Source organism: Rhipicephalus microplus, chromosome 9, assembly GCF_043290135.1.
Source record: "Rhipicephalus microplus isolate Deutch F79 chromosome 9, USDA_Rmic, whole genome shotgun sequence".
Lineage (NCBI taxonomy): Eukaryota > Metazoa > Arthropoda > Arachnida > Ixodida > Ixodidae > Rhipicephalus > Rhipicephalus microplus.
In genome coordinates this window covers 24875170-24902895 of record NC_134708.1, presented here as the reverse complement: position 1 = coordinate 24902895, position 27726 = coordinate 24875170, and the positions used below count along the sequence as shown (strand labels likewise).

Here is a 27726-nt window from a genome sequence, read left to right as displayed (position 1 = left end):
ATTTACTGCATGGGAGGATATTTGAAACAGTTGGTCATGTGTTCAAGTTGGCCCATACACACACCTTTTGCAAATCAACAAAATTTCTTCATCTTCATTAGGCAAACTAATCTTATATAATTGTGCAGGAGTCATGCAGCCATACTGTCAAAGAAATAAGGTTTCAGGACAAATAGAAATGTTTAATAAAAGTTACTGACAAGAAAATGTAAAGTTAGGTGTCTGTCATAATCATATGGTGGTTTTGGGATGTTAAACCCCACATATCACCGAAAATGATAAGGTAACCTTGCCTGAAAAAGTTGCTTATTTACTACACACCTCAAGGATCAATATGAATTCTCTGCAATTAGAGACAAGTGAAAATCTAGAAAAAAATGCATCTTAAAACCAAACGAGGGAGCAGATAAACAATAATGCCACTGAGCACTTTTAATAATTATCCTATCCAAGATTGCAGCAAAATAAGCTCCTGCAAATATATGTGCTAGTAATAACAGCAGAAGGCTCAGCTTGAGGTTTTTGATGCAGGAAAAATAAAGAAATTATGAAAACGACCACATGTTGGATGATGAAGCCAAGACAAGGCTTCATTAGCAGTTTTTAAGAGGCTTCTCTTATGGTTCGTTTCAATAGTGTTCTTGACTTAAATCGTTGTGCACTTGGCTGGAGTGCAGATTCATTTCCACCACTGTCACTTATCTTCCTTTGAGGTCCTTGGCAGCAAGTACACCAACCTGTAACAGACGTGGCAAATTACCCCACCTCCTCCTTTATTTTTTTGCACAATTCAAGCAGCAGCCTATCTTTCCACTCCTAAATAAAGGTGACGGTGAGTAAGCTGTGCATGCATGAACTTCACTGCATGACTCGGGCTGCAATTCAAAGCATCAACTCTCATGAGAAACTGCAATAAGTGTCCACTTTGTTCGGACTGCAGATATTCAAGCGAAATTGGTTGAAACACAATATGAAAATAGGTATGAATTTTTACTGCAAAGTATCGCACAGTTAAAATAGTGTGAAGAGAACACTCGCAGATAGAGCAGCTGAATTGGTGGCAAGCATTCCTTGGTTGTACTGGTAGTCACATTCAATGGGCCTCTTGTGCAGCCCTGGCAATGCTATGAAAAAGGCACATGCTAGTGCCTCCATTCCAACTTCAGTCGCGAGTGGGCACTGTGAAATACAGAGCAAACGCTCCCTCCCCTCCCGCAATTATTTTTCAACCTGTTCTCCACTACGGAATTCCGCAGCAGCAGTTCTTTGGAACCAAAGTTCTGAGAGTCCTTATATATACGCAAGATTTTTTAAACACTTTTACAATGTGATGCCTCGAGGCTGCATTCTGAATTGTCACAAATTGTCTTAACATTTGTAGAACATTTTTCTCGCCTTGTCATAACACCTGAAATTTCACACAAGGATTCTCCTCGGGTCTGTAAAACAGTAAATGCGTGTGTATTCAATACAGCATTTCATTAGAAACACAGGTGTGCATTTTTATTAAAAGCACTTTTATATTGAATAAGTGTCTGAGACCAAGCAAGGGCCCCCTTCCAGACCATTTTTCAGCGCCGAGGGAGTGATTTCTCAGGATTTTACAGTAGTATGAAGTTCTAGGTAGTGCTTGGGCCAGTGTGCATCTCTCACTTTAAGGTACTAAGAACTTAGAAACTTGTATCCCTACGCAAAGAGAAGAAACACAGCATACGAAATACGTTTGCACTGTTTCAAGTTTTAGTTCACCATGGCGAAACTCGCATGTCCGTCAAAGAAGTTGTGTGTATGAAGGCAATCTTCAGCCATGTGTAGCCTTTGAGCTTGTGAGGACAGACTTCCCACGTTACCAGTCATAGTCAGCATGGCTATACGCTGTCGTCCTTTACAAAAGGGAAAACGTGAGCACGTGGCCTGCGCTCAGCGGCGACTGGCTACAGTACCATCAACCTACAGCTGAAGAAAGCGTGCCTGCTTCTGTTTTTAACAGCGCCTATCCAATGGCCATAATTCATTCTTTTGTTTGCCAATATATGCCTTCAAAAGGCAATGTACTTTGTTTAGCCGTTGTTTTGGTTATTCCAATTCAGTTAGTAAATAATGGTAAGAGAGTATCGACACAAGAACTGGATGTGTCATTTCTTTTGTTGCAATGAGTGGCTAATGACCCAGTTATCTTGACTGCAAACCTTTTTTTAACGGAGTGCACAACAGTTAAAGTGTTTAAAGACATTTTCATAGTGCTCTGCTCGGGCATATGAACGTCGCCTCACAAGGTACCACAGTGCTGCAGACTTGTAAGACTGCATTTTTTTTGCTTATTTGAGAAAACCAGTGCACGGGCTCATTTAAATGTACATGTAATGTGTGACTGTTGCAATAAATTGTCCTCTGTGTCATGCTTCCTATCTTCCATCCTCCTAGGATTATACGTATTGAGATGTGATAACCTAACAATACAACTACACTGACTTTCATTTCTCTTTGGGCTAGGTGAATGAGCTGGTCAGCTACTCTAAATCATTCTTGTTAATTTTTTTTCTTTGGGTGTTGAAGGGAGACTATAGAGCGAAATAATTTTTCGCATCCTATTGAAGTATGATTTAACAACACCACTCTTACCACGACACGACACTAGGCAAGTGCAAAATCGGGCTAAGAAAATGTCCCACCAAACACCATGACATCATTAATTTTGATGGTGTTTGCTGGGTTCTACATAGCTTATAATCGATAAAAATGAAGGACATTGTCATTTGTGGGTGTCATAGACCTAGCATACGAAGTTTCAGAAAATATCACAGAGCCAATTGCAAAATTATGAAAAATACATTTAAAAACTTTTGACGTCACGCATAGACATTTCCACACAACTTTCAATAGTGAAACTTCAACCTTAATTTTCTCTACTAATAATGAACTTGGGATAGTGAAACATATGGCATTGGCATTAGAGTTCTCAGAGTGCAGTTTGTCAATCTAAACAAGGTCACTGTTTCTCTTTAGTATCCTTGTAATGCTTTTGTAAAATACACACTAGAAGCTTGTGAATGAAGTGCGAAGCTGCACAGCAAGCTGTTGTTGGGAGTACGGAGTTTGTACATTGTGATTTCACCCATGTCGCATTGCTGCAGTGAAGGGAACCAAACTGCTCGAGACTACAGCAGGAGAGGCCCATAAATATCTCCAGAGTTTCCTTCCACAGTTTCAACCAATGGGTTCATAGTGGTAAAACATGACATTTATTCCACTTGTTTTTTACAACTCTATCATAAACAGAGACTGACACGTGCATTTTTCTTGGTTTAAATGTAGTTTTTTTATCTTTCAATGGATAAGTTGTCTTGAGGTAACACTGATGTTATTGAAAATAGAATCATTTTGAAGAATAGATTCAATAGCTTTGCTGCTAGCCTCTTTTGTGACATGGATTCATGACAATTGCATTAATTGGCAATTGTAAGAAGTTTCACCCTAGTAGTAAATTTACCATGCACCACCCTTTCAGTAAAATTAACTTTTTAGATATGACGGTATCTATTGAAACATTCTTTAAAGTGAGGCATGAAAAGAAATACAAATCCTCTGCCCACACCATAAACATATAGCAGGCAACGCCAATCAGAAAAGAAAAATGAACAGGGCAGATGCAAGTGAAATTTTGAGGGGGAAGGGTGTGCAGGAGAAGCGGACACCACCCCCAGTCGAACTTGACAAAAAGAAGAAAAAAAAAGGTCTTAGTTTGGTTTACAACGTTGTTCTTGCTGCTAACATGTTTGGCGAAATTTAATCTTCAGTGGTGAATTCTTGTGATGCGCATCTCAATGGGGCTGTCTTGGAGTTCTTTCTTTTACAGAGAAATCAAAGGCTACTCTCTACACAATGCCAACAAATGGCCAACTATAATACATTGACTACACAAGCCATCATCTATGACACGGCGAAGAAGAAATATTCATCCGCCAGGCAAAGCGTTTAAGTAGCGTCTGTAGCGACAATGATCACTATGCTCATCAATTAAGCAAGCCAAAGGAGACATTTCGCTAAATGACCTGCACAACACTCTGAACAAAATCCAAAATGAAGCTTGAAAATGAGGAAATCATCACTAGCTCAACATTTCTCATAGCACAGCCCAACCAGACGCTAGCCTTTGCAATCAAATACCAAAACGCACATCTAAACTTAAATGTTATCTTTTGCAAGTACTACCCGACATTAACTAGCAGCGAGCCGCTTCATAAAACGTTCCCCGACATGTTAGTGCATGCAAAAGTAAACCCGCATTTTTTTTGTACACATAGTACCTAGTTGTCATCTAAGATTTAAGACCTGCAAATACCTTCAAGATTATGTTAGAATTAAAAGCACTAGAAGTGGTTTATGCATAGTATAAAATCTAGTTTTACCTGCACTAGTTCACACATTATTTACATGATTAACTACACATATTGTCACAAACAGGACATCTTAACATGGTGTAGTAGCACAACTTCGACAGGAACACAGAGTACAAGAAAATACGACGCTCGATTTTCTTGTCCTTAGTGTCCCCGTCGAAGTTGCGCTACTACACCACATGTTAAAATAATATTTCACCAACTAGCCCAGCTCTCAACCCTACTGAACAAACAGGACAAACTGTTAACGTTTCATTAAATAGGCATCAAGCAAGCATGGAAAATAACTGCAAGCAATGGCGCAGCATTTTATAGTGGCAGGACATATCTTCAACGATCTTAAACCCTAAATACAGTAACCAGATTTTCGAAAAAGAAAAATTGCCGCATCTTATTCACAAAAATGTTTCAAAGGGGGCACTTCAACCAATTTGACACGGCACATACGCAGCGAAAACCTATAAAAAATAAGCCATTTTTCAAGGAATTTCTAAGGCTAATTATCCCCATTGACAGGTGGTGCTTCCTCGAGACATAGATAATTCAGCAAAATGTCTTCTCCTTTTCTACCCATCCATGCAAAACACTTGCTCCCTCCTGCCCCTCATTTCTTTGTGTTTCATGGGCTTTTGATTGATTGCCCCTTTTACCCTGGCACAACCCATTACGGGGGATCGGCTTTTAACTCGTCCAATTCAGCATGCCGACTTCTCGTTTTCATCTCCCTGTTTTTGCATGTGGCCTTCCCTGCTTTGTTTAAGTTGGAGGAGAGGGTATGAGAATATACAAAATGCACTAAGGTAGGCAAGGGATGAGTTTTGGCTTTGTTGGTACAACATATGTGAAATATTTTGTGGTGATTTGCTGATTGTTAGCACCAGTGTATGTGGGTTCCCTTCATCTTGATAAATCTGCCCTACACAATTCAGATAGGTCGGCAGTTGCAGCCTTGAAGAAGTCTGCATGTTGAGACGACGGCTGTAGTGACAACCCGTGTTCACAAACGTTTCATCTCTTTAAGCTTGTCTTCCTCACAACTTCTGTGTTTTCTGGTTTCACAATATGACACTTCTGGTTTTAAAAAAATAATAAAATTGGTACTACTTTGTATAATCTGTGTTAATAATAGCTCATTTTTGTATTTTGGTAGATTTTCAATGCACCCATTGTCTTAGTTTCTTTTGAGCAATAATTTGACTGAGTTAGTGAAGTAATGATTGCTCTTCATTTATTTCCTGCAATCTTGTGTCTACAGACTGGTCCGTACTGTACTAAGACTGAAAATATGAAAGAAACAAAAAGAATGATGTTTTTACACTGTAACACCGAAATTAGGATATTTAGTAATTGCGTCTTTTTATTTTATTACCAGCATGTCAAGTGCTGGAGGCATGACTGCTGGCTAACCATTGAAGAGTTCATTCCTGGGCGAAAATAAAAACCTACCCCCCCTCCCCCCCCCCGCCGACGCTCATGCATTTTTTTTCGGTGGTTCATTAATACGAATAGCATAACAATTTGAAAAGTGGGCCAAATATGACGTATCACTCTAATTTGTTATGCAGCACTGAGCAGCTGACTCGTCCGTCAGTCAGTGTCAGCGCAGCCGATTTTACCTGGTTTAAACGCTCCCGCTGTAGATCAGGCACAGCAGAAGAGCCACACGTGATCCTAAAACCAGCAACGTGTTTATATTACACACGCAATAAATGTACATCATGAGTACACGTATCGCAACAAGAGAAGTACGCAACACGTATGGCGGAAGTACGGTAAACAATGAAAGTCTTACCTTTATTGTCAAGAACTGTATCAGCCTTTACAATAATCTCATAAGGCTGCTGTACAAACTGAGCAACTTGCGCAGCGACAACATTTTCGAATTGTGGTACATTAACACCGAGTGGTATTACCATCACTGCCACAAAACTAATGGTGCAAAAGCGCGTTCACCCGGAGATTAGTTAGAGGTTGACAGCTTACCCGTCCTTGACACGAGGTGCACTATGGAGCTGTGAACATTTGTGTTCATCACTGTCGTCACTCAAGAGTAGATTTGTCGCGAGGAAGAGTGCTTGCTGCAAATAAACACGTAGCTTGAACTTCGCGCTGGTCCAACGACAAAAGCGGAAGCCGCCATGACACTTTTCCTCACAGGAAACACGCAGTGCCAACGAGCCAACGTAAGCCTAAGTTGTAGCAAACAAAGTTCTACGCAGCTACCACCTCAAATACAGCACCGATGACCGGCGATTCGTGCTTGATACGTTTTCTTTTTTAATCTTTCATTTTAAATGTTTGACGAAAACGATCTCTTCACATGCTTGAATACCATAGTCATCATCATCAGTAAGTCTGCAAAAATTAAATGCGGAACATTAAGGCGCCCAAAAATGCTATTATTATTATTATTATTAACTTGCAGAGAAATTGCAAGGCTCCTCTGAAAATGGAGCAGAGCGACAGTCACACGCATTCTCAGCACTGCCCTAGAACACTCATATGCGAGACCTTAACAAGAAAAAAATTATGACATACAGGAAATGAACAAAACCTTAACTACATTGATTCCTAAAACACAACTGCAGTTAGGTTAAAGCACTGGGCAAGAAGTAAGCAAACTCTCCCAAATGACAAAAGAGAAAAAAGAAACAACAATCTACAAAATCTACTTACTCAAGATCTAAAGTTGAATTAACTGAGCTAAAGGGGCTGATTAACAAAAAGAAAATTGCCGACATGGGGATTTATAGCACCAAAGAATTGGACGAAGAACTCAAAGAAAGGCCAGAGCATGACAACAGGAAACTAATTACGAATGCACACTCCAACAGGGAGAGTAACATAATCAGCAGTTTCAACATCTATAGTAAGGTGGCAGAAGACTTTTACTACAGCTCACGAATAAGCCACCTAACAGAGAAACAAGCCAAAGTTCAACAAAACAATTAAAATCCATGAGTAAATATAAACAAAGCTAGAAAGAAACATAAAATCAGAAGCCAAACCAGGAACGAATCTCCTTGGATACCCTACCCTGAGAGAATGGAATAGAGCCCTACAAAACATGACCAACGAAAAATCGTGCAGCGAAATCGTTGACCCGATCAAAGATGGAGATCTCGTGTTTAATAAGCTTGTGACACTTTCTGCACAATGCCCCATGTACTGGCAAATCAAATGTACAACCGAACTGTAAAAATGCCAATACCAAACAAATACAGAAAAAAAGAGATGAACGATTTGAAGAATTATACACAGATTAACAGATGTCTCACTGTGGATCATAGTCATGCGCTGTCAAACTGAAAAATCTGCGAAACGGACTACATTCATTTACTTAGCTTGCAGAGACTAATAAAAGGCATTCGACTCGGTAGAGATACCAGCAGTCTTAGAGTAGCTAGTGTATAATGCATGCATGAATACCCCAGCCAACATCTACAGAGAGTCCACAGCAGACAGACAGACAGACAATTAACTTTATTAAGGTCTTGAGGGGCAACTACAAAAGTCTCTTTATGGGTAAGGAGCTGTCGCAGAGCAGAAAAATGTTATTCGTGAAGTGGATCTGGCAAGGAGACGAAATCTGAGCAATATTCACAGCTTGCTTAGCAGAAGTATTTGAGCCACCATGTTGATAAGAAACACGAATAAACATGTACAAGGAATATCTCGGTACTTGCGCTTTGCAAATGACATTTTGCTTTTAAGCAGTGGTACCGTTGAACTACAATGAACTGAGGGTCCAAACCGAGAAAGTGTTCAAGTAGGGTTATAGATAAATAAGTAAAAGACAAGGATCTAATGTTAGGAGGCCAAACAAGAGAGCGAGAGTTCGCAACAGCACACTAGAATCCTTACAACTAATATGTGTTTAAGTCAGATGTACACAGGACACACTACTCATGAAAAGGAAATTCACCAAACAATATGGATGAGCTAAAGCTTTAATGGCAGACATTCTCAAATCATAAATGGCAATTTACAACTGTCCCTAAAGCAGAAAGTGGTCAACTATTGTATGCTGCGAGTACTAACATATGGTGCAGAAACTTGAATGATAGTAAAAAAAAGAAGAAAAAAAGTTCAGAACAGATTAAGAACTATGCAAAATAGAAACAAAAAATGGTTAGCATAACATAGAGATATTAAAAAAGCAGAGCTCAATAGATAACAAACAGGGCTAGATGACATTCTAGCTGACATTAAGAAAAAAAAAAGGGTGGACCTGGGCAGGTCAAGCATTGTGAGGGAGATACAAGTGACCAGTTAGAGAGATTGTGTGGCTACGAAAATATGGGAAAAAGAACTGAGAAAGGCAGAAGGCTAGATGGGATTTGCATGCATAAGATCGAATAAGCTTGCACAGGGTTGGAAAAATTGTAGGTAACTGGGAGAAGCCTTTGTATAGCATTGGACATAAAAAAAGGCTGATATACAAGAGGAGCATGCGTTATCGAGCTGTTGCACATCGCATGTTGGTTTCAATACCAACAGGTCATTCAACTCGCATTGCAGTGCTACTGCTTTCGTATTGTAGTTGTACTACCAACTGCTTTTCGACATGTTTCTAGCAATGTTGAAACATATCTGGAAGATTTACCAGAGCCATGTACAGCCATGTCCCCGACTCTGTACAGTGCATCTGCAGCCAGGCTTAATCTGTGGTACCTTGCAGAAGTTGTGGGCTCTGATGTGGTGTGCCCAGGAGCACGCGTGACCTAATAGACATGCTGGGCTGCTTTGAACAAGAGTGACCACGTTGAAAGGTGTGCCTGTTTAACCGTAGATGCATGGTTCCTCAGGGTGCTTTCAGCATGTGAATTCCGAGAGATGACGCGTTTCGACTGATAGCACATGCCTGACTAGACACTTGTTATTGTGCCTGGTCAAGTATGATACGGTTGGCATTGCAAAACTTCTTTAGCACCAATCACTCCAGTTCTAAACTAAAGCACATTCCATGAAGGAGGTAAAAAAGTAAGTGTGCCTGCCACCACACTTCGGATTTTAAAATTTTACATATTTGCTAAATCAACCAAACAAAGGCATGACTTCCCCGAAAGGCCATGTTCTACAAGAAGTGAGTGCTCTTTTTGGTGTAGTTGCACCTTCATTTGGTGTTGTTACGAAAGTATGCGAAATCATAATTTGTGGGAGCAGGTGTGATTTCTTTACCTGCTTCGTTCTATTTGCTTCAGTGTGGACCTGGAGTGGCTGGCACTGAATAAGTTTCGCGATGCCAAGTGCTCAGCAGCCCACATCACTGAGGCAAACGGAACCTCAAGATGAGGCATGCCTGCTGTTTCATACTGAAGAAGCCTGCTCGCACGACCTGGGAAAGCCTCACTGGGCTGGGAAATGTTCACATTGCAGAAAGTGTACGCTATGTACTCAACAAAGGCCCAAAATTTAACCACGAACCACTGTTGCTGGCTCACTAATTACTGGCATTGCACCGACGAGTTGCGGCAAAAGTCGATGTCGCAGTTTGGGACTATTGCTTACAAGACAATGTCTAAGCTCTAGCAAGAACAGGGGGAAAACCCTCTTCATCAGTAGGATACGTTGGTGGGTGTTGTCATTCTTCAAGTGCAACAATTTGTGCCCATTTCAAGTGGATAAAAGTAGTGGCTTCATAGTAATGAATGTAGATTTGTGTAACTTTCAAGGCAAGACAAGCAGTCTACATGAACTTGGTCAAGTTAAAGTCATCAAAACAAGAGTTTTGAAAAGCAAGGCAGTGGCTCTGAGTAAGGACTTGGAACTTGCACAACTAGCAGAGTCTATTGCATACTGCAGCTAGCAAAAAGAACACCCTTTGTGTGTTTGCTACGGCCAAGACACATAAGCCGGGTGTTTCATTCAGGACAATTGTGAGTGATTGAGGTATCTAATAGAACATAATTTTAGTCAGTTTTTAATGAAGCGGCTAGACTCAGTTGCCATGAGAGACCCGTTTTAAACTGAGAATTTCTCATGCTTTCTTCAAAGAATCCTTCGATGGGTACTTGTTCTTGATAGATGTTGAGGACTCACTTTATTCTGTTCTGCACGGTGAATTGTTTTTCTACATAAGAAGTTGCACAGACGAGAGTGGTGTGGTTGCCTTCAGAAATGCCGCGGGCATGGCAGTATAAGCTTTTATGGCCCTTCTCAAGTTTTATGTTAAAGGTAGCTCATATGTTGCTCCTGTGTTGTGCAATTTCTTATGTTTGACCGTAACTGCTTTTATTATGTTCCACCAACATTTTAATTTGTGGGAGGTTTTGGAAGTTCTTACGTATGATGATAACTTTTTTATTATCTTAAAGAAACTAACCACTGTCACATATTAGCCCATTGTTAACAATGTTTCAGCAGGCTTTCACAGACTGAAAAAGGATTGGTGTTTACACATGAGTTGAAGGCTTGTGTCTTTTTGCAGTTTTTGGCTTAGCGCATTACCTTGCAGAGTCGTTACGGCTGTTGGCTTTTTTTGTCTAGGTGTGCTGAAAAATTGCTTCCATACGAGCTGACGCATTCCAAAACTGTGAAAAGATCATAGCTGAACAATGCCCAGAGTATGCATGTGCAGGGTCGTGCTCACAAGTTACGCAGAAGACTTTTCAAAACCGATTGGACAGGTTATCTGTGGTTGGTTTCCTTCGCATGCTCCTTAACGCTGTAGCCGAGTTGCTCCACCACACTATCAAGAGAGAACACCACGGTACTGGGATAGAGCAAGAGCGCAGAACAGCAAGACCTGAGGTTGTACCGTGTATGCACCGAGCTGCACACGACCTAAATATGGTTGCAAACAGAGATGGTATGCCGATTCTTTTTTCTGCGCCACGAAAATCATCTCAGCTTTCTCATATATGCTATATGATCGAAGCAACAAAGGCACGCCAATCATGCACAAAATGTGTCAATGTGGTCGTTTATGAATTTGCACTATCCTACGGAAAAAGACGGACGTTGGCCGGGCAAGAATATGCGTGAATGAACATGCACAGAAACATGAGCTTTCGTTAAAAGATAAAGATGAGGCACATTTGCTGACACATTCGATTCTCATAAGTGTGTGCCGTACCTGGATAAGATTTGGATTATTGGCAGAAGCAGGGACAGAACTACGCGAGAATGCATGGATGCATTCTGTATAAAATCACGAGGTTCATTAGGTATCAGTGATACTTTGTCTTTCTGGTAGGTAGAGAACAAGTTCACAGATTGCAATTAGTTAGTATGCTCTCAGTGTGAGCCTAACTTACTCCACACATGTGTGCCTATAATTTTTGATGCAGGATATGATGAATAAACTGTCAAAACTTTGAGCTCCCCTAGACCCCTTTTGTCATTATTTGGTCATTAAAAACAGCCATATCTTTGTGGCTTCTATAAGAACATGGACCTATTAGAATAGCAAACAGTACTTATAGCCTGACCTTTGTGTCTTAAAAATCCGTAGGGGCAAATTTCACATAGACGGACACCGTGTCTGGGTGATGCAGACTAGGGAGACATGAGGCTATGGCAAGTTACCGATATGCAATGACAAGGAGAATGAATGGAGTGATTGTGCGAGCATTCCAATCTAGAAAAAGGCTAAGAGTGACCAGTGCCTTCTGTCGCATAAGCCATGAAATAACAAAAGCAACCACCGTCACCTCTGCCACCATCTGGAACGTAAAAGCACTACCAAAGGCTGCATTCATTGTTCTTCTGCACAGCCTTACGGCATGCAGCTCCATAAAAGTAAAGCGAGGGCACATAAATGCTACAATGTGGTAGTGTCAGAGCGCATACTCAAATCTGTTGCAAGAAAATTATAAAAAAAATCACTGCTTTTTTACAGTCATTTTTTAAAAACTTTAGATCGGTCTGAAGACAACAATACATTCTGCAGATTTTTGCTGGTGAATGGAAATTCTTCACTAAATTAGAAACTTCGTAAGATGATTTTGCTAGATAGAGTTTTATTAGTATTTATTAGTAAAAATTACACATTGGGGAGCCATGAAAATTTTGTAAACGGGGGGTGGGTGCTGGAGACAACGTTTTGACAAGTGGACTTGTTTAACAAGGCTCAACAAAATTTTGAGAAATTTCGTTCAATACAAAAACCATATTACTTTATCATTGTGGCTATACCAAGAAATGAAGTTATTGATAATATAGAGGAGCCGAGAAATGTAACTTGATGCTATTTAATATTGCGCACACGCACCAACGAAGACCAAAAGCTTGTATTGTGCACTGACTACTAAGCGGGGACAAATGTGCTAATCTGATAGTGAAGTAAATGTCACATCCTTTTGATTAAAAGTTAACAAGCAGGAAAACTAGTAATAGGTCCCAAAATTACATTGTACTTCCTAAAGAGTGAAATGTCCTTCAATTTTACATGTGATACTTGATTTGGCAAGACTGGACACATACATGTGCTTGAACATATTGTAACACAGGGCAGGACTACACAGACATTAGAGAAGGGACAAATCGCTCTTGTGCCCGCATAGTGGTGCGCTGTGTTAAAATATGTTAAAGTACTGTCACCAACTGGCCCAGCTTTCAGTTCTTCTGTGTACATGTGCTTATTTGCGGACGTCCCATTATTACATACGTAGCTACCCAGTATGATGCACCTTTTCTGCATAATTTTGATAGAATAGCTTTGTATATGTAGTAAACTGTTTTTCTTGCATGCTCGTCTACTGACGCAGCCAGCAGCCAAGAAGCTAGAGACCACAAGAGCGCACGGAAAGGGTTTGCATTCGCACGTGCGATCATACTGGTGTTACACGGGCACTTTTGATTGCAATCAGCAAGGGCGTCTGCGCCAAATCGATCCGGCGCAGCAGCGACTGACCTGTCGATCTCGATCAGAAGTATTCGAGTGACACCAGTATTAGTCACCGCCAACTGCCCAAACTAATCGCATCAAATACGGTGCAGCCGTCATCTAACTGCGATATAAAAGAGTACGACATAGCAGACAAGAACCCGTGTGACAGTGGTGTTGTCAGTACACGGTGTCAGACCTTAAACCTCATTCGGAAATATGTCTGCACAAGCATGATCACGCCTACGCGGGTGTAATTCAACGCTACGGCTTGCATAAACCAGACAACACTAACGTATCATCAAATGAGCTGGAAACGAAATTTGTCAAACAAACCACCACACAGCACACACAAGACAGCCAGCACTTGAGCATATCACGTCAACGCGGGATGTTGGTCATTCAACGCTACCGCTTGCTCGAAACACCCACGGCGCTCGATCTCCCCCGTTTGAAGGATCGGTCGGCCGAGAATCACTGCCACATCACCAGATTCGCAAGGAATAATACCGCAATCCATACACACCGTCGCACAACACCAAAATCAATCTTGATTAAACCAGAGCAGGTCGTGGACCAAACTAGAGCTGACAGACGACGTCGGCGCACCGCTAGGGACTAAAGCGCCTTGGGATGTTCGCGCGATTCGGGTGCCTAGACAGCGTGCGGTCGCCAGAAAAGCACCTAGGGCGCGACCACTCGTATTAGTTCGCGCCATGACTCGCCGTGGCGCTGCAGTCCAATGCCTCCTGGCATTGGACTGCAGCGCCACGGATGGACGTGTTTTTTGAGCGCTCCGGATCGACTGCGCAGATAAGTGTTTTTGCATGTTTTGAGCTTGTCTCTATAATTATAAGGCAGCGGTTGAAATCTTCGTAGCACTTATTTTATGGTACGGCTTTTTCGGGGGCCAGTCACCAGGTATTTATTATATAGTGCGGGTGTGTGTGTTTGAATTTTTTTGTTGTTTTTTTTTCTTTTTCCACCCCGTTGGGGAGGTGCGCGTACATTGAACACGCAAATTTTTGTAGTAGAGCTTGGACTTTCTTTTTTTTTTCGTAGTGCAGGGCTCGAGTTTAGTAATTATCGAGTATAGGGACAATTGGTGTCAGAAAGACATGGTTAAAAAGACTGTAGAGTGTTCAGGATGTGGAGTGGGTTTGAAAGTGGACCCAAGCGTAGAAGCGGATGGAGAAGAGGCTGAGGCGAAGTGTAGGCAATGTGAGGTCGAGGAAGAAATGGAGAAAATGATGGTTGCCCAGAGTGAACTGCTGATGAGAATCGCCAAACTCGAGACTGCGTTGGCGACAGAGCAAGAAAAAACGAGGGAAATGGGAGAAAGACTGAAGTCCGCCGAGGAAGTGCTAGCGAAGCTGAACAAAGAAGTGACCTACCGAGAGAACAGTAGGGAACCGGCAACCAGAACGGTGGAGAAGGAAAAGCAAGCAAGCTTGGAAAAAACAGGTTTAGCCGGTTCAACTGTCGCAAGGCCCAGCTTCAGCGAGGTAGTGGTGGGGCAGGAAGGGAACAAAAGAGCCGGCGTCACAGGTGCAAGTAGCCCCCAGGTGCAGAACGCTCCTGCGGAAAAGTCACAGCATGTGATAATCGCCGGGGACTCAAATTTAAATCGATGCACAGAAGCCATCAAAGAGAGGATAAGAGGTGACAAGAGGGTTGCAGTAGGGGCGTTCCCAGGACGCAAGCTGGAAGCAGTCATGAAGCAAGCGAGCGCAAAGCTCAAAACGACAGCTGATAGACGCAACCTCGTGATAATTTCAGGCGGTTTAAACGATGTCGTAAATGAAGATGCAGCAGGACTAGCAGCCACACTGGCGAAAGGCGTCGATGACATGCGCGCCACTTCTCCTAAGGTGCAGGTAGTGATATGCACGATACCGGAGGTACCGGTGCGTGATAGCAACCTGCAAAGAGCGGTGGTCAACGCAAACCAAGAGATATGGCGGATGAGTCGAGAGAAAGGCTTTGAGGTGGTGGAAATAAACAGAGAGGTGCATAGGTGGGGGGGTTTTCAACGAGACAGAATTCACTTCGATGGGCGGCTAGGTCATGAGGTGGGTTGGCGACTTGCAGGACGCGCAGTAGCTTTTTTGAGGGGCAAGCGAGCCCTTCGGGGTGCAGGACAGCTAGTAACGAGGAAAACAACCAGGGAGACTCTTCGACAGGTGGTATGGACAGATACGATTCCAAAGTGGCACCAATATCTAAGATACGTAGAGTCCGGGGCATAAATAGACGTAGCCACGAGCGCCGAGCCAATTCAGACATAGGGTATATTAACATGCAGGGTGGTAGGAACAGGCTGAAGTGGTAAGAGACAGAAGAACAGCTAAGGGAAGAGAGGCCGATGGTATACGGTTTTGTAGAAACACATCTCAGGGACATGGAACAACCTCCGAACAATCCGGACTACGCGTGGGAGTATTGTAATAGAACATAAGGCAGCAGAAAGGGGCTGGTATTGGGGCATTCATTCATAAAAGTACAGACTGGCAAGCAGGAGTCAAGCAGGAGTGCAAGGAACATTTATGGCTAAAAGGGAAAGTGGCAGGTCAAATGACACTCCTTGGTTTCGTGTACTTGTGGACGGGAGCAAAGGCCAGAGAGGAAAACCAGGCAATGGTAGAGTGTATATCAAAGGACATTCAGGGGTTAGGAAGAGAGTGCGAGATAATTATACTAGGAGACATGAATGCGCACATAGAAGATATAGATGGGTATACCGACCCGACAGGCAAAATGATCATGGATATGTGTGAAAGGCTTGATTTGATAATTTGCAACAGTACCGAGAAGTGTGAAGGGCAAATAACATGGGAGGTAGGAAGGCTTCAGTCGACGATAGATTATGCACTGATGTCACATAGGATGTATGATAAGCTCAGGGAAATGCACATAGATGAAGGTGGCTCCAGAAGTCTGGGTAGCGATCACAAACGTATCAAGCTAAGTTTTGGAAGAGCAGTGAAAGTGGGAAGGAGACAAGATGAGCAACTACAGGAAAATTTTTATCCAGAAAGGCAAATTGAAATAGCCACTAAACAAATTGAAAAAGTAATCACGGAGGATAATAAGACAGTGTGGACATACACGAATCTAATTAGACTCTTTGAGATAGAGCTTGCTAAGACGCGTGACAAGTCACCCCGGAAAAGAAGACACAAACCCAAAAGTTGGTGGGATGAGGAAGTTAAGAGAGCCATAGCAAAACGTCAGGAAGCCTCTAGGGAACACAGAGATGCTAAGCAGCGGGGTGAACCGACAGATGATGTTGAAAGAAAATGGGCAACCTTTCTAAGCTGTAGAAGAGATGCATTCCTTCTGATAAATGAAAAGATTAGAAGGAAGGGAGCTCAGTGGCTGGCAGAAGTACATAAAAAAGATAGAAAAGCAGCTGCGAAATTTTGGAACCATCTAAACTCCCTAAGAAATGAGACGAGCCTAGAGCAGAGATTTATAACTACAGCCCAAGGTGCTAGGCTAGAAGGGGACGAAGCTATTGAATACGTAAGAACAAGGGTGACAGAAAAATTTCAACAAAGAAGTACTTTATGCACCACAATAGACAAGGACGAATCAAGTGGTACAATGGCTCCATTTTCACAACAAGAGTGGGAAAGGGCTGAGAAAAGGGTTCCTAGTAGTACATCAACAGGCCCAGATGGCATTCCAATTAGGCTGATAAAAACATTAGGTCCGAAGTCTAAGCAGGCTTTGAGAGAGGCAGTGAGTACAATAATAATCGATGGTGAAGTTCCCGATGGATGGAAACTTAGCAGGATGAGCATGATCTATAAAGGAAAGGGGGACAAAGCTGACATAAACAACTACCGTCCTATAACAGTGACATCAGTGGTCTACAGGCTGGCGATGCAGATTATAAAGGAAATACTGCAGGCATGGATATAGGATGAGGGAGTGCTGGGCGAACTGCAGAATGGGTTTCGGAATCACAGGAGGTTGGAAGACAATCTGTTCTCACTGACGCAGTGCATCGAAATAGCAGAAAAAGAACACAGACCCCTGTGGCTAGCATTTTTGGATATCAAGGGAGCGTACGATAGCGTGGTTCAAGAGGAATTGTGGGGAATACTGGACACACTAGGCGTGGAACATGTAGTCACTAATCTTTTAAAGGGTGTCTATAAAGGTAACAAGGTAGTTATAAAGTGGGAAAAACAGGTATCCAAGCCGGCAGAGGTAAAACGGGGGCTTAGGCAGGGGTGCCCCCTGTCACCCTTATTATTCATGATGTACCTACAAGGATTAGAGGCAAAATTAGAGGGAAGTGGACTGGGCTTCAACCTCTCTTTAGTCAAACAAGGAAAACTTATTGATCAGGCACTACCAGCATTAATGTACGCAGATGATATAGTGCTAATGGCCAACAACAAGGAAGATTTGCAGAGATTGATGGACATCTGCGGTAATGAGGGAGATAGGTTAGATTTTAGATTCAGTAGGGAAAAATCAGCAGTCATGATTTTCAATGACAACGAAGGTAGTGAGCTTAGAATACAGGAGGTCACGCTAGAGATAACAGATAAATACAAATATCTGGGCGTATGGATAAGCAATGGGACCGAGTATCTGAGGGAACAGGAAATATACGTGACGACAAAAGGTAACAGGAATGCAGCAGTCATGAAAAATAGGGCACTGTGGAATTACAATAGGTATGATGTTGTGAGAGGAATATGGAAAGGGGTCATGGTTCCTGGGCTGACGTTCAGCAATGCGGTCTTGTGCATGAGATCAGAAGTTCAAGCAAGATTAGAAATTAAGCAACGTAGAATAGGTAGGCTTGCTTTAGGAGCTCACGGGAATACACCAAATCAGGGAGTACAAGGTGATATGGGATGGACATCATTTGAGGGTAGGGAAGCTAGCAGCAAGATAAAATTTGAGAAGCGATTGAGAGAAATGGGGGAAGAGCGTTGGGCTAGGAAGGTTTTCAGCTACTTGTACATGAAGAATGTCGATACAAAATGGAGGAAGCGAACCAGGAAGTTGACTGGTAAATACTTAGAAAACAGCAGGTGGCCAAACCAAAAAGAACTATCGGTTAAGAAAAAAGTGAAGGAAACGGAGACTGACATGTGGAGAATGGGCATGATTAAGAAGTCCGCACTAGAGATCTATCGAACTTTTAAGCAGGAAATTGCCAAGGAAAGGATCTATGATAATACTCGGGGTAGTTCTCTACTGTTTGAGGCCAGGACGGGAGTACTGCGAACCAAGACATATCGGGCCAAATACGAAGGGGTCGACACAGTATGCAGTGCGTGTGGAGAGGAAGAAGAAACTGCCGAACACTTGATAATGTTCTGCAAAGGGCTTCACCCTATAGTTCAGGATGATGGCGCAGAGTTTTTCAAAGCACTGGGATTTAGGGACAGCGAGGGCAAAATAGACTTTAAGCGGGTAGACTTAACTAGAAGGAGGTTATCTGATTGGTGGCTAAAGTCAAGGCACGAGTGAAAATTAAACCCTTCACTGCGAAGTACGAATCCTCAACTTCATTATTTAAAGGGAAAAAAAAAGATAAATGTAATGGTTAGTTCACTAAGTATTACGGCTAGGTGGCGTTAGCCGCCGCCCGATCTAAAGGGTACAGCCACATCCATCCATCCATCCAGTGAATGCATGGTGTCAGCGATGTGTTACGCCGCAGCATGTCTCATTCGTGGGCGACGGGGACGTGGCATCACTTAAGCTGAACAAAACAGGAGCTCGTGTGTTTATTTTATTTTATTTTTCTTGTCTGAAAAGAGAAGTGTTGTTTGCCTGGTTCACCATGCTTCGTATACCAGAAAACGAGTGACTTAAAATGATTGAACTCACTCTCTGGATTTTGTGCCGACCGGTTGTGCCCCCGCGATCTCCGACGACAGCGCAGCTCTGGCCGACTGACTCGCCCTACGCCATCTCCTGCCGCCGACAAGAGCTTTGCTGGGTTGTGCCCCGTCCTCGGACTCCTGCGACCGTGTCCATCTTTCCTATCTTCTCCTTACTTCCGGGTTTCGCTGTACCTTTGCCACGCTCTCTCCTTGCCGCTCTCTATCTCTATAACTTTAATCCTATCCTTTCAATCCCTCCTCACCCCCATCCCTCGTGAGCTACTGTTGAGCTGTCGCACTCTGATGCAGACAGTTACAGGGCTCACTTTTCTCTTCATTTCTCTTTAAGAATCAGACAAGAATCACATGAAAACTCTGTTGTAAAAACTACACTGTATGTCGGAGCCGGCTATAGCGAGTCTCGTGGTAATGAAATTTGGTCGTAAAGGAACATGCTCAGGCTTTTACCTCACCAAAAACATTCCTGAATTTGTTCCCATTTGTTTTATTATGCTAAGCCAGCGCAGCAGGACGACTCTTACCATTGAGTGTTTTTTTTTTGTTTAAGGTCGAATCAAGACAGCGCAGATTTCTTGCTAATTGTCGTGTCTTCCTCGTCCAAGTAAGTGTGCTGTGGTGTACACACAATAGAAAAAATATTGATGAACGCACGCAGCACCATAAAGTTTTGAGAGGGCAAACAAGGTATGCTGTCGAATTCTGCCTGTGGCACCCCATTATCACGAATGAAGGATGAGCGGTTGGCCGCTCGCACAACGTTTAGTGCAGATTATCGGTCCAGTTCCTGCACTAACAATGATATCCGCGCGCTGGTCATGCAGCAGTGCGGCAACCAAGAGCCGCCGTAGCAGACGACGCCGTTCAAAACTACACTCCTGAATCATCTGCGCACGCGCTAGCGGCTGACAGCGCGTGGTTCAAGCGGCTGACATCACGATGCCATGCACTACGAGATTTCCCTCAAGTGTTGTTCGTCGCGGATAATAATCGGACTACAGTGTATACGTCGCGTGTAACATGGAATGCTCATGTGAGGACCACAGCTACGGGTGCATGAAGGCGAAGAAGGGGTTACAGGTCAGGTGACTCGGGTGAGCAACGCTGTTTGACCCGATACCGTATCGATTGTACCGTTAAGTTCAACCTGCAGGCATTACGGACAATCGGAATCACGCTTTCATCACGCTTCGTATAGGGAGCCAGTGAAATCGGCTTCTTTGATTGTGGTGTCTTCCGGTCAAACCCATACTACTATCTTTATTGTCGTGGCCCACTGAGGTTGTACCTGGCCCCGCCGCGGTGGTCTAGTGGCTAGGGTACTCGGCTACTGACCCGCAGGTCGCGGGTTCGAATCCCGGCGGCGGCGGCTGCATTTCCGATGGAGGCGGAAATGTTGTAGGCCCGTGTGCTCAGATTTGGGTGCACGTTAAAGAACCCCAGGTGGTCGAAATTTCCGGAGCCCTCCACTACGGCGTCTCTCATAATCATACGGTGGTTTTGGGACGTTAAACCCCACAAATCAATCAATCAATCAGGTTGTACCTGCGCCGACCGTGCTGTTCACCACACTTTCTGTTGCTAAAGAATGTACTCGCAAAACATGCCACAATTTGCGCGGAAGTTCACCTAAAGCGGCTAATATATCCCGTCGAAGCCATTTTTTCTGACATCGCTTCGTGCGTGCTATTCGAGCAAACTTCGTGTTTTTTTTTTTGTTTTTTTTGCGTGACGCACTTTGGTGTGCGTTGGATCACGTGGGAATTTGTAACTGGACGATGCATGCGGATCAAATTCGGAACACGTGTGTCGTTACGAGACTTGCGGGATGTTGTGCGAAACGTCCCACGAAATCCAGGACGGTTGGTTACCCTATATACTGCTCGCCCGAAAATTGCCGGATCGCATCCCGGCTTCTGCAACCGCATTTTGACCGAGGTGAAACTCTGAAGGCCCGTGTGCCCATAGGTTTAGGTGCACGTGAAAGAACGCCAGATGTGCGAAATTTCCGGTGCTCTCCACTATACTGTGTGCCTCGCAATTAGGCTTATCGTGGTTTCGGGAAACGAAACGCCAACTATATTGTCACGATGAGTCACAAGTACTGGGAGATATATTGAACAACCGGGTAGCTAGCTCTAGGACGATGCGTCAGTCGTGGCTGGCTCTCGAGCCGAGAAGAGACACGCAAATCTTCTTCCTTTCCTCCAGATGGTAGAGCCGCTCTTGCAGTCGACCCACTACGTGTGGGTGGCATTATCCCCCCTTTCGAAAAGAAAAAAAAAGTCCCAAAAGGGGGAAAGAAAAGTACATAGCACCACCACGATGTTACGACATAGGCACGTGGAAAAAAAGAAATTGGAAATTCGGATAAAGTAAAAATAGAAATGAACGAGCGTGCCAATATAGGAAAAAATCAGTGAACGAAGAAGCAAGTTCACAAAAATAAATAAATAACACAAGAACGCTGTACGGCAAGAAAAAAGTTATGAACAACGCGCAATAAATGGTTTCATGCGCAACACATGAACGACATCCGACCTCGGTCGTGTCCTACTCCGTGCCTGCGATGTTGAGTTCGGAACCACTTCATAGTTCACGTCACTGACGCGACGTAACACTTTATAAGGGCCAAAGTACCGGCTCAGTAACTTTTCACTAAGGCCACGGCGGCGGACGGGCGTCCACACCCAAACTTGGTCTCCGGGGTTGTAAAATACTTCACTGTGGCGGATGTTATAGCGCCGTGCGTCTGCCTGCTGTTGCTGGCCGATGTGTAGTCGCGCGAGCTGCCGGGCTTCCTCAGCACGCTCTGCGAATTCATCGGCGTCAGTTGTCAACTCGTCTTCGTCTTGACACCGTAGCATAGAGTCCAGCATGGTCTGCACTTCGCGGCCGTAGAGAAGCCGAAATGGCGTGAATCGCGTGGTCTCTTGCACGGCGGTATTATACGCGAAGGTCACGTAAGGTAAGATCCGGTCCCATGTTTTGTGCTGTACGTCGATGTACATTGAGATCATGTCTGCAATGGTCTTATTCAGTCGCTCGGTAAGTCCGTTGGTTTGCGGGTGGTACGCAGTTGTCTTTCGGTGTCTGGTGTTGCTCAGTTTGAAAACCTCGTCCATAAGCTGCGCCGTGAATGCCGTCTCTCTGTCCGTTATTATAGTGGAAGGAGCACCGTGTCGTAACACGATGTGGCGCATGAAAAATTGTGCTACCTCAGAAGCCGTGGCTCGTGGGATCGCCTGCGTCTCAGCGTAGCGTGTCAGATAGTCGGTCGCGACGATCACCCATTTGTTGCTGTCCGCAGATAGGGGGAATGGCCCGAGAATGTCCATGCCGACTTGGTCGAACGGCGTGCAGGGTGCTTCAATGGGCTGAAGCAAACCAGCTGGCTTAACAGATGGTTGCTTTCGACGCTGACATTCCCGACAGCTCTTGACGTACTTCTTGACGCTTGCCGAAAGTCCTGGCCAATAGTACCTCTCACTCACTCTGGCAAGTGTCCGTGAGTAGCCCAGATGACCGGATGTGGGTTCGTCATGGCAAGCGAAAAGGACGTCGTCTCGCATGTCTCGAGGAACCACCAGGAGGTAGGTACGGTTGTTCGAACGAGCGTTCTTCTTGTACAGCACACCCTCTCGAAGGCAGAATGACGGCAACGAGCGGGATAAATGACGTGGTATGATTGTGTCCTGGCCCTCTAAATGATCGATGATCGGACGAATCTCTGCGTCATCCCGCTGCAGTTTACTCAAGTCTGATGAGCTAATGGCGCCCAGGAAGCCTTCGTCTTCCTCTGCTTCCTGACTGACGACATGAAGGGGTGCGCGTGACAGTGTGTCAGCGTCTTCATGCTTACGGCCGGACTTATGGACGATGGTGACGTCAAATTCCTGCAGCCGCAAGCTCCACCGTGCTAGCCGTCCTGAAGGGTCGCGCAGGCTTGCCAACCAGCAGAGGGCATGGTGGTCCGTCACTACCTTGAAGGGACGACCATAAAGGTACGGGCGAAACTTGGTGATTGCCCACACGACTGCGAGGCACTCTTTCTCCGTAGTGGAATAATTCGCCTCGGCACGGGATAGAGAGCGGCTGGCGTAGGCTATCACCCTCTCGATGTCGTCTTGACGCTGAACGAGCACTGCACCAAGCCCAACGTTACTAGCGTCAGTATGGACCTCCGTGTCAGCATCATCGTCGAAATGAGCGAGAACGGGTGCTGATTGCATGCGCTGTCGCAGTTCATCAAAAGCTGCTTGTTGCTCGTTTTCCCAGACAAACGGCGTGTCGTCCCTTGTGAGACGAGTCAGAGGTTCTGCTATCTGTGAAAAGCCATGAATGAACCGGCGATAGTAGGCGCACAAACCAAGGAAGCGCTGGACGGCTTTCTTATCGACAGGGGCTGGTAATTCGGCAACAGCGGCAAGCTTGTCTGGATCGGGCCGGACTCCTTCAGCGCTAACTACATGTCCAAGAAATTTCAGTTCTTCATAGCCGAAGTGGCACTTCTGTGGCTTTAGAGTGAGGTCCGCCGATCGGATAGCCTCCAGCACGCTGCGCAGGCGCTGTAGGTGCTGCTCGAACGTGGCAGAGAAGACCACCACATCATCAAGGTAGACAAGACAAGTCTGCCACTTGAGCCCTGTGAGGACAGTGTCCATCATTCGCTGGAAAGTTGCCGGCGCTGAACACAAGCCGAAAGGGAGTACTCGAAATTGGTATAGGCCGTCTGGAGTCACGAAGGCTGTCTTTTCGCGGTCTCGCTGATCTACCTCGATTTGCCAGTACCCGCTTTTTAGGTCGAGAGAAGTGAAATAATGGGCACGACGAAGTCTATCCAGCGAATCGTCGATACGCGGTAGCGGGTACACATCCTTTTTGGTCACGTTGTTGAGCTTTCGGTAATCGACGCAGAAACGTAGCGATCCGTCTTGCTTTTACAAGCACGACTGGAGATGACCACGGGCTGTTGGATGGTTCGATAACGCCATCGTCAAGCATCTCGCGAACTTGCGTACGTATCGCTTCACGTTCTTTAGCCGACACGCGGTAGGGGTGCTGGTGTATTGGGCGTGCGTCCTCGTACGTGATGATCCTGTGCTGAGTGATGGACGTCTGGCGGATCTTTGAGCAACTTGCGAAGCAAGACCTGTACTCGAACAAGAGCGCTCGCAGCGCAGTCTGGTTATCGGTGGACAGATCAGGATTGATGTCAATGTTGCTCATTGATGTGTCTGCGTTATCCACTATTTCTGACGTGGGACTGTTGGTTACGTTTGCTACTTTGTGGGCAAACGCTATCGAAGTGCCACGGAAAAGGTGTCGATGCTCGTTGCTAAAGTTGGTAACGAGCAATTCAGATCGGCCGTCGCGAACGTGAATTACACTTCCCGCTACACATATGCCTTGCTGCAGGAGGTGTTCTAAATTTGTCTCGGCCACCACATCGCCATCGCTCAAACCACAGCATCTTACGTCGACTAGAACACTGGCTCGGGGAGGAAGCGTCACGCTCTGTTCAGAAATACGGAGTACGTCGACACGCATTCCGTCATCCTGCACGTTGATTGCTCGCTGGGCTGAGAACGTGACGCGGCGCTCTTGCAGATCAATGATAGCTCCATTTTCCTGTAGAAAATCAACTCCCAGAATGACGTCACGGGAGCATTCACGTAGAACAAGGCAGCTTGCTACGAATGTGTACCCTTGAATCTGTACTCTAATTGTGCAGGCACCCAGTGGAGTTACGACATGGCCACCAGCTGTCCGAATCTGCGAGTTATGCCACGGCGTGATTACTTTCTTCAGCTGCGTTGTCAGTTTCCCGCTCAGTATGGAATAGTCTGCGCCGGTGTCCACTAACGCATTAACTACACAACCATCAATTGTTACTGCTATGTCGAGTGAAAGCCGGCTATCCTTTGCAGCAGCAGGTGATGTTGGACCAGTTTCTGTACGGTTCTGCGTCAATAGGAGGTCTTCAGCGCTTCGACGTTCAGCGACCCCGCCCCCAGAGGTCGCTTCGGCTAGTTTTCCCGGCGGGGGCTGGGAGATCGTGCGGTAGAATACCGCTGGGGCATTGATGAAAATAGCCTCGGTGATGGCGAGCGCGACTGGCGCCCGGCAGACGGTGGTTCATGCTGCTGGGAGAGGTAGTTTTGGATGTCGCGTGGTCTCTGACCGTAACGGGGGGGGGGGCGGCGAGTACGCAGAGAAGCCGCGAAGCCCAAGACGGCGATAAGGACACTGGCGGTACAAGTGATCAGCTTCTCCGCAATGAAAGCATAGAGGCCGGTGATCGGGTGTGCGCCAGACATCAGACTTCCGAGGATACGAGTGCCGATCGTCGATGTACTGGACCGGTTGTACCGAACGATGGGCAACAGAAGCACCACGGCCAAAGGGCAGGGGCGGTGGCGTGTACGTGCCTTCGTAGTATGGCATGTGCTGCGCTGACTCGAGTGAAACTGCAGGGACAGGATGAACGAACAAGGGCGGCGATGCAGCAGGGCGTTTCAGGGCTTCCGCGTAGGTTGTCTTACGGTGGTATTCAGCAGGAGCTGGCGCAGCTGTGTCAGGAGGCAAGGTGTCCCGGAGGGCCTGGTGCAGCTCATCTTTGATGACGGTTGCAATAGAGCTAACCGTAGGATTAGGTGTTACACCAGCCTTTTGCAACTCCTCACGTACGATATTACGGATGAGTTCACGTAAGGAGTCATTGCTGGTCCCAGCGGCGGCGAAAATGTCAGCAGAGGACATGCCTCTGACTTGCCTGTCGTATTGGTTTGATCGCTGCTGTAGCATTTTTTCCATTGTCACGGCTTCAGACAAGAACTCCGCGACCGTCTTCGGAGGGCTTCGCACGAGGCCGGCGAAAAGCTGGTCCTTGACACCACGCATCAAGTGACGCAACTTCTTGTCCTCCGTCATTCTTGAATCTGCCCGTCGGAAGAGACGCGTCATGTCTTCGACGTACGCGGTCACAGTTTCGTTTGGCGACTGGACGCGGGCAAGAATAGCTCGTTCAGCTCTTTCTTGGCGGTCAGCACTGGCATATGTCTGCAGAAGTCTACGAGAGAATTCTGGCCATGTCGTCAGCTGCTCCTCTCGATTTTGATACCACGTGCGAGCCCCGTCTTCGAGATAGAAGTAGACACGACCCAGTTTCGCCGCGTTGTCCCACTGATTCAAGTTGGCTACGCGCTCGAAGTCCGCCAACCAGTCCTCAACGTCTTCGCTCTCCGTACCATGGAACGTCGTCGGTGCCCGTGGGCTTTCCAACGTATATCGGTTCGACGACGTGCTTCCCGTGCCGGTTGGCAAGGTTTGTACCGAAGTGCTGGTCATGTTTGTTGACGTGGTGGTAGCAGTATCGTTGACTTCCGGAGGCAATCCCCTGATTCGGCGGCTCGTCCGATGCACGGGAGTATTGACTGGCACTGGACTCGTATTACGGCTTCCTGGGGGGGTCTGCAGCATCCGTGAGACTACCCAGCACCTTCCACCAGTTTGTCACGATGAGTCACAAGTACTGGGAGATATATTGAACAACCGGGTAGCTAGCTCTAGGACGATGCGTCAGTCGTGGCTGGCTCTCGAGCCGAGAAGAGTTGTTGTTGTTGTTGCCCCTTCGCACTGGCACATACCCACTATGGGGGATTGGCCATGAAATCTAGAAGTATCCTATATGAGATATATTAAAAGGTTTATCCTTAATGAAAAACTAATGATGTAATAGAAAATAATAATTAACTAAAAAGGAATATTAAACTAAACAAATAATTGAAGATTGAATCAAGAAGAGAAAAGGTGAGGTAATACTACAGTGGAAGACAGAAATTTTGAGTAGACCAGACAATCGAGCTTATCTCACCCGGTCACAATCAAATGAATATGCAAATTTCATTCAAAATTAGACAAGTGTCTTCAGAAATATATTTAAGCAGGCATTATTATGACATGCGCTTTGATTCTCGAATGAAATTGCATACAGCATCGAATACGCTCCTGTGGCAATGTCCCAAGCTAAAGGCACCGAAACTTAGAACATTATCTGCAGTTAAATTTAAACCTACTGCTTGAAACGGAACAATTAAAAGTCTTTTCCTAATTAATGAATAGTTTTTACATGTTATAAAGTAATGCTCTATTGTTTCCGTTTCTTCACAGAATGGACACAGGGGGGATATCGCCAGACCAGCTCTGTGCTAGTAAAAGTTTAATGGAGGGACACGACATCGAAATTTGGTTAAAATAACTTCTAACTTTTTAGATTGACTCCACTGAGGTTTCCAGGGGTATGTTAGGTGCTGATAGTCCGTATATTTAGTAATATTTTCCATAATATCCGTATAAATAGCCCATTTTCTATATCTGATCGACACTATGTGTTCCGATTCTGGTAGTACCGAGATCACAGGGCCATCAAGTGTGGCTCGAGATAGTGAATCGGCTATTTCATTCAACCGTATGCCACAGTGTCCCGGGACCCAGACTAACTTCAGGAACTTCACATGAGGTGGAACTAATGTTTGTAATGTCGCTAGAGCTCTTGATTGTTCTGAAGCTGTGAGAGTAGTACACAGCGAAAGAGAATCAGTAATTATCATTGCACTCT

At 45.0% G+C, this 27726-nt stretch overlaps 1 protein-coding gene and 1 long non-coding RNA gene across 2 annotated transcripts in view; one reads left to right on the top strand and one right to left on the bottom strand.

The window, feature by feature from the left end:
* Window positions 1–27726, top strand: part of LOC142771621 (uncharacterized) — a 52237-nt gene that overhangs the window by 10320 nt on the left and 14191 nt on the right. The window lies entirely within an intron of this gene.
* On the bottom strand, window positions 66–13955 carry LOC142771622 (uncharacterized). The gene is made up of 2 exons (XR_012886025.1): window positions 6384–13955; window positions 66–737 (listed from the first exon to the last, which is right to left on the bottom strand). It is a non-coding gene; the product is annotated as an uncharacterized LOC142771622 (long non-coding RNA).